General features: G+C 46.0%; 1 long non-coding RNA gene across 1 annotated transcript in view; it reads left to right on the top strand.

Moving 5' to 3' along the window:
- The window catches only part of LOC142012212 (uncharacterized), a 132,535-nt gene extending 118,770 nt beyond the window's left edge, over window positions 1-13,765 (top strand). The window contains exon 3 of the long non-coding RNA XR_012645285.1: window positions 13,705-13,765. This is a non-coding gene — a long non-coding RNA (uncharacterized LOC142012212). The remainder of the gene's footprint in view (window positions 1-13,704) is intronic.
- The last annotated feature ends 250 nt before the right edge of the window (window positions 13,766-14,015 follow it).

Below are 14,015 nucleotides of genomic sequence, written 5' to 3'. Positions count from 1 at the left end.
ATGTGGCTGCAATATATTTTGACCCTTAAAAAACTACCTAGTTGAATAATGCGATCATAAGATCTGCGTCTTAGGCATAGTCTACACTATGTCCTTCCCTCCCTCCGTCAGTCAAAGATACTCAACTTCAGCTATGCAAAGAGCTTACTGAGGTACCAAGCCTACTTACTGCGGCCTCGGAGGGGTCTTCCATGTAGTAAGATCACCAAAGGCTGCTCTCTTGTTGACTTTGCCTACTCTTCTCATCATGGTGGAGTACTGGAGATGACAGGAGAGCACACAGAGGTCAATTTATTGTATCTGTTGTAGTGTTGATCCCCTGTGTAGTGAAGACAACCCCTTAGGAAGCAACTGACCAGCTCTTAGAATAATTGCTACAATACGGAAAAGAAGAAAATGTGTTGCGGCAGCTTTTGTGATAGAATTCTATTACATTTTAGAAAGAATTACAACAACAATAATCATAATATGTAACAATTTGAAACAAATTGCTGCTATTTTAAACCAGAGGCCAAATAAGAGGCACCTAAATTTATATTTAATAAATGTGGATAATTAGTATTAGCATAAACATTGCTATATATCAACAGATACTTATCTGATAGTTTACTCCATGAATGTGTCGATATGTATAATATGTGTGTGCGCATGCATACAATATGATCAGTTCTAGTACTGAGGCAACTAACTAATGATTTAGGTATCTAAAAAGGGAATTAAGTCTAACCCTTCTGCCAGATAAGGTTAGCAGCAACTAGCTCTCAGTTCAAAATGTAGGCATTCCTCTTCATGATACAAAACAGAACCACAGGTTGAGCCCCAATCCAATAATCTAGAACAATTTAACACCTCCCTGGGTGCCTCTAAGAGACAATAATGCCTCACTCGCGTGCTCAGAGCTTAACAAAAGGGAGCCAAGCATTAATTTGGGGAAATGCCACCAGCACTGCCTCCAACAGTGTACGACCACAAGCTAGCCTGACCCCACAGTGAACAGGGCTGTGTGCCCTGACTCAGTTTCCCACCTTGTGGCAGGAAAGTCCAATAAGCAAATGTCCCTGAACACATGACTCCTCTCTCCTGCCACTGCACCTTGCTCACAGTTGGCTGTCCTTATGAAGCGAAGCAACTCCGTCTGCTGAGCACCTTAGGAGGGTTGGTGTGTCCATGAAAACACAGTCTTCTCCTTAAGTCTTTTCTTCCAGCTTATCACTGGACAGCCCACCAAAGGGAGGGAGGAAGGAGACAACAGCTCTGGGGTCTGGTGATTCAGAAGGGCCCAGGACTCCCAGCCATTGCTGGCACTACTTTGAATGACTAGAGCTCTGGGCCCTTTAAATTACCCTTGCTGGCGTGTACAACATGCTCTGGGCAGCATTAAGACTGCCTGAGGGAAGCAAGCATCAGCCCCGCTCTTCTTCCTGAGGCTGCAGAGCCACCTCCCTCCCCCAGCCTTGCCCAGGAGCCTGGCAAGTCTATTTCCCCCATCACTCATTCAGGCCCTGCTTACAACTGTATTTAGCATGAGGTACTCAGGTTTGGGTTAGGTTGTAGTTTAATCACCTTATCAGCTGTACAGAGTAGGAATTCAGCTGGCTGCAAACTGCACACAGACCTTGATTTTGCCACCCTTTGCTCCTTTCCACTTCTCCCCATCTTCCTGTTCCCAGCGCTGGTGGAGGAAACATGATGCCTGCTTTCCTCGCTATGCCTAAACCCACCATATGGGGACACCACTCAGGGTTTTGAGGACTAGAGTTAGTTCCCCTTATGCCTTTGCATGAATGTCTTTTAGTATATGCTGGAGACAGGATCTGAGCTGAACTGTCATGAAGTTTATAAACTGTTTAGCGATTCTTTGGAATGGTAACGTATTATATAAAATAAATGTATTATTCTTACTCCAAAACAGCCTTACCAAAAAAAAAAAAAAAAAGGGGGGGGGAAGACAAAATATAACTTAGATGGGGCTACTATAAGGTGAGTGAACAACTGGCTGGATAACCATACCCAGAGAGTAGTTATTAATGGTTTTCAATCCTGCTGGAAAAGTATAACTAGTGGGGTTCCGCAGGGGTCTGTTTTAGGACCGGTTCTGTTCAATATCTTCATTAACAATTTAGATATTGACATAGAAAGTACACTTATTAAGTTTGCAGATGATACCAAGCTGGGAGGGGTTGCAACTTCTTTGGAGGATAGGGTCATAATTCAAAAGGATCTGGATAAACTGGAGAAATGGGCTGAGGTAAACAGGATGAAATTTAATAAGGACAAATGCAAAGTGCTCCACTTAGGAAGGAACAATCAGTGTCACACATACAGAATGGGAAAGGACTGCCTAGGAATGAGTACAGCAGAAAGGGATCTAGGGGTTATAGTGGACCACAAGCTAAATATGAGTCAACAGTGTGATGCTGTTGCAAAAAAAGCAAACATGATTCTAGGATGCATTAGCAAGTGTGTTGTGAACAAAACACGAGAAATAGTAACAGAGGGTAAGCCGTGCTAGTCTATACACTATCAAAACAAAAAGCAGTCAAGTAGCACTTTAAAAACTAGCAAAATAGTTTATTAGGTGAGCTTTCGTGGGACAGACCCACTTCTTCAGACCATATGGTCTGAAGAAGTGGGTCTGTCCCACGAAAGCTCACCTAATAAACTATTTTGCTAGTCTTTAAAGTGCTACTTGACTGCTTTTTGTTTTAAAACACAAGAAGTCATTCTCCCGCTCTACTCTGCACTGGTTAGGCCTCAGCTGGAGTATTGTGTCCAGTTCTGGGCACCTCAGTTCAGGAAGGATGTAGAGAAATTGGAGAGGGTCCAGAGGAGAGCAACGAGAATGATCAAAGGTCTAGAGAACATGACCTATGAAGAAAGGCTGAAAGAATTGGGCTTGTTTAGTTTGGAAAAGAGAAGATTCGGGGGGACATGATAGCAGTTTTCAGGTATCTAAAAGGGTGTCATAAGGCAGATGGAGGGAATTTGTTCTTCCTTGCCTCTGAGGATAGAACAAGAGGCAATGGACTTTAATTGCAGGAAGGGAAGTTCAGGTTGGACATTAGGAAAAAGTTCCTAACTGTCAGGGTGATCAAACACTGGAATGAATTGCCAAGGGAGGTGGTAGAATCTCCATCACTGGAGATATTTAAGAAGAGGTTAGATAGATGGCTTTCAGGGATGGTCTAGAAAGTGCTTGGTCCTGCCATGAGGGCAGGGGGCCGGACTCGATGGCCCCTCAAGGACCCTTCCAGTCCTACTCTTCTATGATTCTATGATTCTGTGATTAAAAACAAAATGTGACCACTTGAAAATCTGTCTTCTCCCTTGGATTGTGGGGATTTGCTTTCCTGTTTGGATACAATGCATTATTTTTTCCTCTATCCTAACACTCAGCAGTGTGCCTGTAGGAGTCAGGGTATAGTGTGAAGTCTTCTCTTGTCGGTGTCAATCATCTTCACCAGACTCAAAGACACACAGCAAGGCACATGGACACACTCACATCCAGGTTGTGCTCACTTCAGTACTACAGAACCAGTTTTTTAAGTTCTTAACTGAGTCGGCAAAGTATGTTTATTTAAATTATTTTCTTTATCTCTTCTAAATCCTTCCAGTGAGCACTTCCAGACCCACTGCAAGTTTGTTCATTAGTTTATCCAGCCATGGGTGGAGGAGGTCTGTGAATGTAGCTTATTGAGAACCTTCTAACAATCATGTACTGTGTTCGTAAACAAAGTTCAACAGATGTTCAGTATCCAGCTTGCATGAAATGCTGCCAAGGCAGTATTAGATGTTGAACTAATGGTGAACTTTCATAAAGCAGATCACATCATAAGCTTTCATTAATTACTATTTAAGCTGCTATAAATCGCTTGATTACAGGTTCCGAGCAATGTCTTTACTCTCCCTTTGGTGGCACTAAAAATTTGTGTTCCAACTCCCAACCTTTTGACAGAACTACTGTAGGGTTTCACCATTAAACCTTGTCCTCGCTCATGTTGTACACAAAAGGTGGAGCCACTAATAACAACACAGGGCAGTCTGAATGCCCAGCTAGCCTTTGTTTTAGACTATAGCCACAACTACACCAGAACACTACTTCGAAGTAGCAGGCATAACTTCCAAACAGCACACCTTACGTCTACACACGCCTCATGCTATTTCGAAGTTGAAATCAGTGTCAGGCATGGAGACGTCGAAACCGCTATTCCAATGAGAAGATGGGAACAGTGCCCTACTTCGATGTCTAGCACTGAAGTAGGATATGTGTAGATGATCCACGTCCCACTATTTGAAATAGCAGGGTCCACCATGGCAGTAATCAGCTGGGACACGGAGATGTGCTGTCCAGCCCCTGTGGGGCTCTAGGATCTCTGTGCACAGTGGCTCTTAAAGCTCCACAGACCCAGAAATCCCATAGCAGGAAGCTGAGAGCGTGCAGGCAGCAGCTGCGACATGCAGAGCCCTTGCATGGCGCAGACGCAGCCCAGGAAGACCCGCACCAGAGATGGCAGCCAGCCAGCCACCTGAGTGCCCCTGGGGCTCCCCCCCGCACGGACCTCAGGGCTCCAAAGGCCTCACCCAGGGGGGCAGGAAGTGGGGCCCCTCCTGGTCTGAGGCCGAGCTCCATGACCTGCTGGGGCTTTGGGGTAAGGAGGAGGTGCTCCGTGTAATGGGGAGCAAATGGCTCAGGGCCTGACAGCCTGGGGTCACCCTGCCCACACTCTTGACCATGTCAGGAGTAAGGTGAAGTTGCGGTAGCAGGGTTACGCCCAGGTGCGGGACTTGGCCAGCCAGTTGCGGACCTCCCCCCGCTGCTTGCCCCTATTACCGGGAGCTCAGGGCCATCCTGGGACACCGGCACATCTCCTCCCCTCTGGCCACCCTCGACACCACGGCCAAGGAGTCCCAGAAGGTCGCAGAGCTGGAGCCAGGACCAGAGGCCAGCTCTGCACCACTGGGGCCACAGCCGAAGCCAGCCCCCAAGATGGAGTGGTCAAGTGAGGCGGGAGAGCTGGTGCTGGACCTCACCTACCACAGCTCCAGCCAGGCATCCTCCCTACGGGCTTCCCCTGAACACGGCGGTGGACCCTGAGGTATGTATCCCACCAAGCACACACCCCCAGGGCATGGAGCGGGGGCACCATACATGACCCCGGCTCACCAGGGCCCAGGTAGACCATGGCCCTGGGGTGGTGGCATGGCCACCAGTGACCATCAGCACCCCTCCCACGGACAGCGCCACACCCTGCCCCTGGGAGGAAGGGGGGCGGACCACACAAAGGGGCCGCCCACAGGGCCACCGCACCCAGGGAGGTGGGGGACAGGGGAAGGGGAACTGATGCCCATGATGGGATGGGGGGTGTGAGCCATGGGGCAAGATTCAATATTCACGGCCTTCCTCTCTCTTTCCCCGTTTCCACAGCTGCACCATCCAACGACCAGGACACTTGCACCGCCGGTGGTCCTGGACAGTGCCCCCCCACCCGAGTCAGTGGACTGCGAATGCCCAGGGGCACCATCAGTGCTTGGATGGGCCCACCCTTTCCAGAGCCAGGGGAAAAGAGACATGGGACCCAGATGTGACTGCCACCCTCAAGCACCAGGTGGAAATTGTAGAGTGGTGGCAGCAGTTCAAGGAGTGGGAGGCTGCCTGGCACCAGGAGGCCTGGGGGGCCTTTATGGCCACCTTCAAGGATATCACCACCTCCTACCAGGAACTAATGACTCAGCTGGCACCTCCCGCTGCCCCCCACACCCCCCCACTGCCCCACCTGCTGCCCCCCAGGACAGGAGCCCACTGGAGCCAAACACCAGGTTGAGGACCTGCACTGACCATACCTGCCGATCCGCCCTTGCCCCAGAGTTATGGGCCAACTGCCAGGCCATCCACATGCCCCCTCTCCTGTAAATAGTTAACCTCTCTCACATGTGAACAGTTATACCCGCCTCATGTAAATAGTTCCTATCAATGTTGTTTTTGCAAAATAGGTAGTAATCACAGTTCCGATAGTTTACAATATATTTACAGTTTTATTTTTCCCAAACCTCTGTGTAATGTGTGCTTGTTGGGGAGGCAGTGTGTGGGTGGTGGGGGCAGTGTGCAGGAGCCCCTGCCAGAGATGGCCAGGGTGGCGCTCACTGAGGCCCTACATCAAAATATCGTCACAGGGCCTCCCAAACCCAGACCCCCTCCTGGTGGACCTGGCAGCTACAGGCAGCGGCTGGCTGGGGGTAGACTGTGCCAGCCTCGACCACCCACCCCTGCACAAAGGCCTCCCCCTTACTCTCCACAACCTGGGGGTCATTGAGAAGGCTAACCTCCAGGTGGGCCAGCAGGTAGCACCACCGGCCCTTGAGAAGCCCAAAGGTCCTCTCAACCACCTGCTGGGCATGGTTCAGCTGGGCATTGAAGTGCTCCTTTCTGGCAGTGAAGTGGCCCATGTTCAGGTGCATAAGCCAGGGCTGGAGGACCTTTGGGGGATGTAGGTCCCTGCCTCCAGCCAGCGGCACAGGCCTGAGTTCTGGAACATGCAGGTGTCGTGGGTGCAGCTGGGCCAGCCCACAGAGACATCCTGGAACTGGCCCCATCTGTCCACCATGGCCTGCAGGACCACCGAGTGGTAGCCCTTCCTGTTTATAAATTGTCCACCACTGTGCTCTGGGGCATGGATAGGGGACCCCTTTGCAGCGAAGCCTGTGACGGCCACGTCCAGGGCCCTGATTCAGATGACCCTCTGGAGCAGCAGGGTATTGAGCACACAGACAACCTGTGAGGAGGGGACATAGGCACCATGCAAGTGTACAGGGTGCACCTGGCTGCATGGGGAAGAAGGGGCAGAGCTGAGCTCCCACCTTAGGCGTCAATGAGAATTGGCTCACGTGCCACTCTTTGCACACCGTCCAGGGGTTACTCACCTCTGCTGTAGATTTACATATCCATATTGTGTCCATCTTGACTGCTCTTGTGGAGATGTTTTCCATAGCAACACTGAGAGCAAGCCCTTTTGATCTCTACATACAGCTAAAACTCACACCAGATCCTCGCAAACTGCCATCTGGACTATTACAAGCTCCTTCTCTTGGAGTTTGCTGACACCCACCTTCAAATGACTTCAAATTCTTCTTGCCTCACTTTGGGTGCCCACTTTGAGATCTTTAGTGCTCATTTTCTGAGGTACAGAGTACCCAACAACTTCCATTGACTTTAACACTTCTAGTATGTCACTCAACTTTGGCACACGATTTCAGTCCCTTGCTTCAGACACTGGGCTACAACGGTTTCCTGCTCTGATGAAACAAAAGCACTGTTCTCATTGCTATGGCAAAGAAAAAATTGCAACATCTTTTCATGAACAGAAGTTAGGCAGTGAAAAAGATCATTCAAGCTATGTCTCACGGCTATCCGGCTGAGGTACAAAAATGATCGTCCTGCAACACTGCCAGTCCACAGAGGAAGAGAAAAATATTCCCCTGCTCTCTGTCAAGGCAGAGATGTTAGTTGCTAACATAACAACTAGCCTGTAGGGGGCCCAGTTCTGTGAGATCTGGAATGCCCTCAATTCCCATTGACTTCAGTGGAAGTTGAGGGAACTCAGCACTTCGCAAGAAATTCTAAGCACCTGGCAGGGTTAGGCTTTAACATCTGGAATAGGAGTCCTGCCCAACTATGTATCCTCTCCTAGGCCTCTAATATAAATAAGAAAAAAAATTATAACAACCAAACCAGAACCTCAGTTTGTCATTTTTCCCATTCAGATTGGAGCCATGCGTTAATTATGACTTTTGGACCTCCCTCCTCTGTCTATTTTTGCCAGAATCCAACAAGAGCCTCTGCACAGCACAACACTTGCTCTGTTGCCATCACTGAACCATCATTCAGTCCTGGAGGGCTAAACAGAGCTGGGAAATTTAGCAAAAAACTTCAGTCCTAACCTGCAATGGAGGCAAGGTGGTGAAAGGGAGCCTTCCAAGAGAGTGGATAAGGTGTACTCAGCTGGCTCTTATATGAGCAGACAGGAGAGTCCCTTTGAGGCATTTCAATTGTCTTTTGGGTCCTTTCCAACCAGTTAGGTGTTTTTAGAGCTGTAGATTAAGAAAGGCTGCCAAATGAAAACCTAAGTGCTCTATATATCAACAGTGACAGCCCAATGCTCCCTCACGCTGTCCAACCAATTGGCTTCAACCTTGTGCTGGAGGAGTCATCCCTAGGGCTGAAGAGAGGGACAAGAGTCCAGTTCACACACTCATTCAATGCTTGGCTTGCCAGTTCTTAACTGCGACGTAGACACTGACTCCACTACACATCTGCACTGCAGTTGGAGGTGTGATTACCATATGCGAAGACACACCTGAGCAGGTTTGGATCTAGTGAGTTGTGTGTAGCAAGAGCAGTGAAGCCATGGCATCATGATGTCAGTAGGGGCTGTACGAGTCCCCTGGGACCCTGGGTACTTACTCTGGCAGCTAGCCCATGCTAAAGTCCATGTTGTTTTAGCTTCACTGTTACCAATATTCAAGCTGGCTAGATTTAAGGTATGAATACAGATGCTTCAGTCTCACTTTGCGTTGTAGCGTAGATGCATCCTAAACTAGCCTGTGATCAGCACACTCCTTCCACATTAGCCACTGAAGAGAAAATCCCACCAAAAATACCTCATCGCTTGTCCTGATGAATTCCCAGAAGACTGGCATTTTGCAGGCTGTCAGACAAAGGAATGCTTAGGAAATGCTACACACACAACATACTGAGACAATGGCATGTATACACGTAGATTGCCTTATAAACATTAGTCTGGCTGGCAGACTGGAGAACTCCACTGTTCCATGGTTTGATCGGGGTGGATCCAGGGGTGGCTCACTGGGTGGGCAAGTACTCAGTTCATAAGTATAACACTGGAAAACTCTACTTAAGAAAGCGTAGTACAAAAATATTATGTAGTAACAGAGAGATAGCCGTGCTGGTCTATATACTATCAAAACAAAAAAGCAGTAAAGTGGCACGTTAAAGACTAACAAAATAATTTTGAGTAATATTGAGTCTGCTCTGGTACGGCTATGGTCCGAAAAAGTGGGTCTGTACCATGGAAGCTCACCTAATAAATTATTTCGTTATTGTTTAAAGTGCTACTTGACTGCTTTTTTGCTTTAAAAATATTATGGAGATTCTCTAGTCTGATCACTTTGAAGTAACACATCAGTCCAGGAGGGGGTTTGACGCGTACAACCTCTCATTGCAAAGAACTATGTCTAGTGCTTAATCTATCTTGCTCTGCCACTTCCACATTGGGAAGCACATACTCCATGGCAGCTACTACACAGAGATCTCACAGGGTGAAAGCCTTGATGTGTAGTGACCTCTGGCGCTTATGAACTCTCACCACCATGCAATGGTTTCCAGATGTCCAGGCAATAGATTATTGGTTTGTGGGCAAAGGGGTAATTTATTGGAAGGCCTTGTGATAATTTATCAGAAACAAATCTTTTCTGGGTTTGACATACGTATGTAAGGGCCAGAGCTCACTGAAGCCATTAGGAGTGTCTCCATTTGCTCGACTGGGGTTTGGATGAGGCCCATAAGGAGCTGTAGCAAGGCTGTGACCATATGGAAATGTTTTTTGATTCACAGTAGCAAGAGAGATCATGAAAATATGTTGGCTTATTTTAGTGGGTAAACACACAGTCTTGGCAGACCCAGCAAGAAGCCACTGGATAAGTGAGCCTGGAAACGATCCTCTCCTCCCTAGAGGTGGCTGCTTCAGGTCAGAGTTGAGGGACACTGGAAAGAACAGTGTGGGGGAGCCCATATGGCTACTGGCTGCCTTTTACCTGTCCTGTGGATAAACAGAAGTCTCTCTCTCTGCCATCTGAGGGCTAACATTCACCCCGTCAAAAACAGACCCCTGGAAAAAGACGTATGAAGCTGGGTAAACTAAAGTTATGAAATATAAGTTGTCTGCCTGTGTTTTATAACTCTCGCCTCCCTCAAAAAATCTGCCTTCAAAGCGAATTTGGAATCTACTTCCTACATTATAATTTACTAGAAGTTTTGTTTTCATCACTCCAGTTTATGGAGGGGGAAAATAAAAGTAACAACCAGCCTTCATCAGTGCCCATTACAAATCTACTGGTACCTGTTAAGCTTACTCTGGAGTTTGCAGGGAGGTCAGCTGAGAAAGGCAAAGGTGGGTTAGATCAACAGCCAGCAGCCAGGTTGTTGGTTTTCCCCCAGAGAGAGTCTTTGGAACCCTGGGGATTTACCTTAGATTTGATTTTACTCCTGTGGTTCCTGTCAACCCAGCTCATCTCCTGAGTCCTTCCCAGGGGATTGGCTGTCAGTGATGAGAGCATGATGCTGCAAAAACAGGAGCTCACAACAAAAAGCTGGTGCAGACATGCAAAATCAACCCTAAAGAGGCAGCAAAGAAGGACAGACTTGGGAATAAGGCCTTAAACTGTGGTTTAGGCTTTGTCTACTCCATAAAATTTTGCCAGCCTAGCTATGTGGGCTGAGAGTGTGAAAAAATGCTCACCTGTCAGCCAACATTGGCTATGTCAGGAAAAACCCCATGTAGCCTGAAAGAAGAGCCTAGCTAATGTCATTCAGGGAGGTGATGTGGGTATGGAAGTAGAACTCTGTAAATTTATGCTGCATTTCTACTCAAGGGTTCTGACTGCACAGCTATTCCAGTATAGATATACAGGCAAAAGCTGTGTAATTTAGTTAAGTTCTCAGCAGATTTGAGTTCAATTCCATCTTTCGTACAGACTTCCAATGTGATATTGAGCAAGTCTTTTAGGCCTGGATGAACAAAGCTAGTTACAAAGAGGTAGCCATGTCACAAAAGAAAAAAGCAGTCATGTGAGAAGTGGGTCTGCCTCACAAAAACTCATCACCTAATAAAGCTAGTTAGGTGCTGTGATGTTCAGCGTCACAGTGCTTGACTTTTAGACACCCAGATAACTACTGCAAAGCTGGAGTTAGGTGCCTAAACTTCTATACAATGCGTGGGGAAAGAGAGACACTTTGGACAGTGATTTACAAAGTAAATAGAAGTAGAAAGGTACCTAAGCTGCCCAATAGAGACACCAGAGAGATGGATGTGTGCTAAACTACACCACACTTACAGAAACACACGCCTAAGTTCAGCTTGCAGGGGCCATCTATCCCTGCTGGCAGGTCAGAGACAGGAATCCTTTAGGAGTTAGGCCATTATGTCACTTTTCTAAGAACCACAGGGGGAAGAGGATGAAGTGGACTCCCTCCTAACTTTTAACCCACTGGCTAGGGCAGTGACCTAAGATAGCGGTGTGACACAGTAAATCAGGTGTCAACTCTTGCCAATACTTTAGGCCTCAGCCAAGCACTTAGAGTTTATGAAATGTTTGTAAATTGCTTCATGTGTAAATCTCACTTAGGATATCTTTATCAGATGCTATAAGGCAATGTTTAAGTTTTTGATTGATAGCTGTAACAGATATTTGCCCTGAAATTGTCAGCCTGTCGGAAGGGATTGTCTCTTGCCCATCAGGAAAGACTATCAAAACCAAATGGGTCATTGTGGGACAGCACAAAACAAAGACTTTACCAATTACCCCTAGACAGTCTACTTGCAAATGGGCTCATCTTATCAACTTCAGCTCTGGAAGAAGGAAATAAAGAAAGCAAATAAGACTTGCACAGGACTGGAGCTATGAAACAGAAGTAGAAACCCCCCAGGATCAACCAGGGATAGTCCTAAAAGTGCAACAACTCTACAACTTTTTGGAATAACGGACTGTAATAATTTGTGTGTATGCTTGCCTCCTTCTTTAAATAATTCATTGGCTTCCAGCATTGTCTTTGGGGTGAGATATGAGGTACCAATTGATCTGGTGTCAAGTGTGAGGTTGGCATCATGGCTGTGAACTACTCCAGACAGCATGGTGGGAGCAAAGCTCTGGTCTAATCCTCCTATCGCTTGAAAGGAAGGCAGGATGTTTACAGGGTTCTGCCAAATCTTCAGTAAAAGCTCTAAACACTGGTCCATGGAATGCTGTGATATGGGCCTCCCTCAGTCTGTCCTGTTGAAGCTGTTGCACTGTGACTAAATAATTAAAGAGACATTTGTGTGGTGGGACTGGATTCTGGGCCATCCTGGGTGAGTATTCTAGCCATCACTGTAGAGTCATCCTGATACTTGCACTCTCTTTGGCCAGGAAAATAAATATACATTAGACGAGAAAATTGATGTAAGAGATGCAACTCTAGCTACATGAATTGCATATACATGGAGTCAATGTACCTTACATCAATTGTGTGTGCTGTTCCCACAATGGCTGTGTGGGGAAGCCCATATTGCTACTGGCTGCCTTTACCTCTTCTGTGGATAAGCAGTCTGTCTCCCTGTCATCTGAGGGCTAAAACTGTATCAAAAACAGACCGCTGGAAAAAAGACATATGAAGCTGGATAACCTAGAGGTATGAAATATAAGTTGCCTAGTTGTGTTTTGTAACTATGCTCCGCTTCAAAAAATGTGCCTTCAAAGTGAATTTGGAATCCCCTTCCTACATTATAATTTACTGGAAATTTTGTTGTTATCACTCCAGTCCTGGCTCTCAGTGTTCTGTGCTGTTGTTTAGCTGTAATTTATACCTAAATGTCTTCTAAGAGCCCAGTAAGAAAAGAAAGTGTCAGTAATACTGCTAGACAGTACTAACCTCCCACGGTTCAGCACTTTCTCTTGTTTGGCACTGGTCAGATCCCAAGGGTGCCGGACTAGAGAAGTTCAACCTTAAATGAAACATGGTTGAACTAACATTCCTGTGACTTGATTAGGCAGGAGGACACTTCTGTGTCCCTCTGTAGCTAAATTAATACTCTTAGTATTACGATAAAGTAAGATGTGTGTATTTTTCTAGTGTAGCCATTCAGATCAATAGATATCAACATATAAATATGATAAAATTATTAATTAATAGGAGTTTTACAAAGAGAATCAAGAGATGTCCGATACATTTTATACACATTGTTCTGATATAATTTAGATGCTCTGTTTTTATGGCTTATAATTAAAACAATTTGCTTTTTATTAACTATGCATGTGTATTATAGCCATAGCTAAAGGCTAGAAAGTGTTTTTGGTTTTTTGGTTTTTCGTTTTTGTTTTCCAAATAAGATGTTGACCTCTAGATAAAAAATTGAAATATTTTGGTTGAGAACAAAAATATTTGGCCTCATGCTTCCAGTCCCGCTAGCAACTAGGTCACCTGGTTAGACTACATCTCCCATGATGCACAATGTTCTCCCTTTTTGATGTGGGTTTTCAGTCCAGCATGGGAGGCACTGGCTGTGGTGCATCCTGGGAGATGTCCTGCTGGGCAGCCTAGCTCAGAGAGGATAGTGCAAACATGAGGCAACCATGACAACATACCTGAGGGGAAAATAATTTGTGTTTTGACCCAAAAAAATTGTCAGTTTCCAGACATTCCTTTCTTGACAAAAAAATCAAAAGTTTCCATGGAAAAGCAAAAACCCAATTTTCTATGGAAAAACAGCTTCAAAATAATTTTTGACCAACCCTTTGAAAGGCCCCAACCAAGATCAGGGTTCCATTGTGCCAGGCACATTACGTACACATAATTAACAGGCAGTACTTGCTCCAAGAGTTTACAGTCTAAAAAAACAGTCAGATAAAGGAAGTATTATTATAACTGTTTTACAGATGCATAACTGAGACACCACAAGATGAAATTACTTGCCCATGGTCAGACCAGAAGTTGGTGGTGAGTATTAAATCCAGGCTTCCAACTCCCACTCCAGTACCTTAACCACAAGATCGTAATTTTGCAGTAAATAAATATTTTGTCAGTTTGAAACTGCTCTTTTTATCCTGTTGATGTTTAAGAACTGAATGTTATGTTAACTGTTAACTTTGGATTAGTTTGCAGGCTGAAATCTTATAGTACTTACAGTAGTTTTTGGAGAATTCCCTTTTTGGACCCTTCATTTGCATAGATGAATCTTATTCTTTAT

The sequence above is a fragment of the Carettochelys insculpta genome, chromosome 4 (genome assembly GCF_033958435.1).
Source record: "Carettochelys insculpta isolate YL-2023 chromosome 4, ASM3395843v1, whole genome shotgun sequence".
Classification (NCBI taxonomy): domain Eukaryota; kingdom Metazoa; phylum Chordata; order Testudines; family Carettochelyidae; genus Carettochelys; species Carettochelys insculpta.
This window is presented reverse-complemented; position numbering and strand designations above follow the sequence as displayed.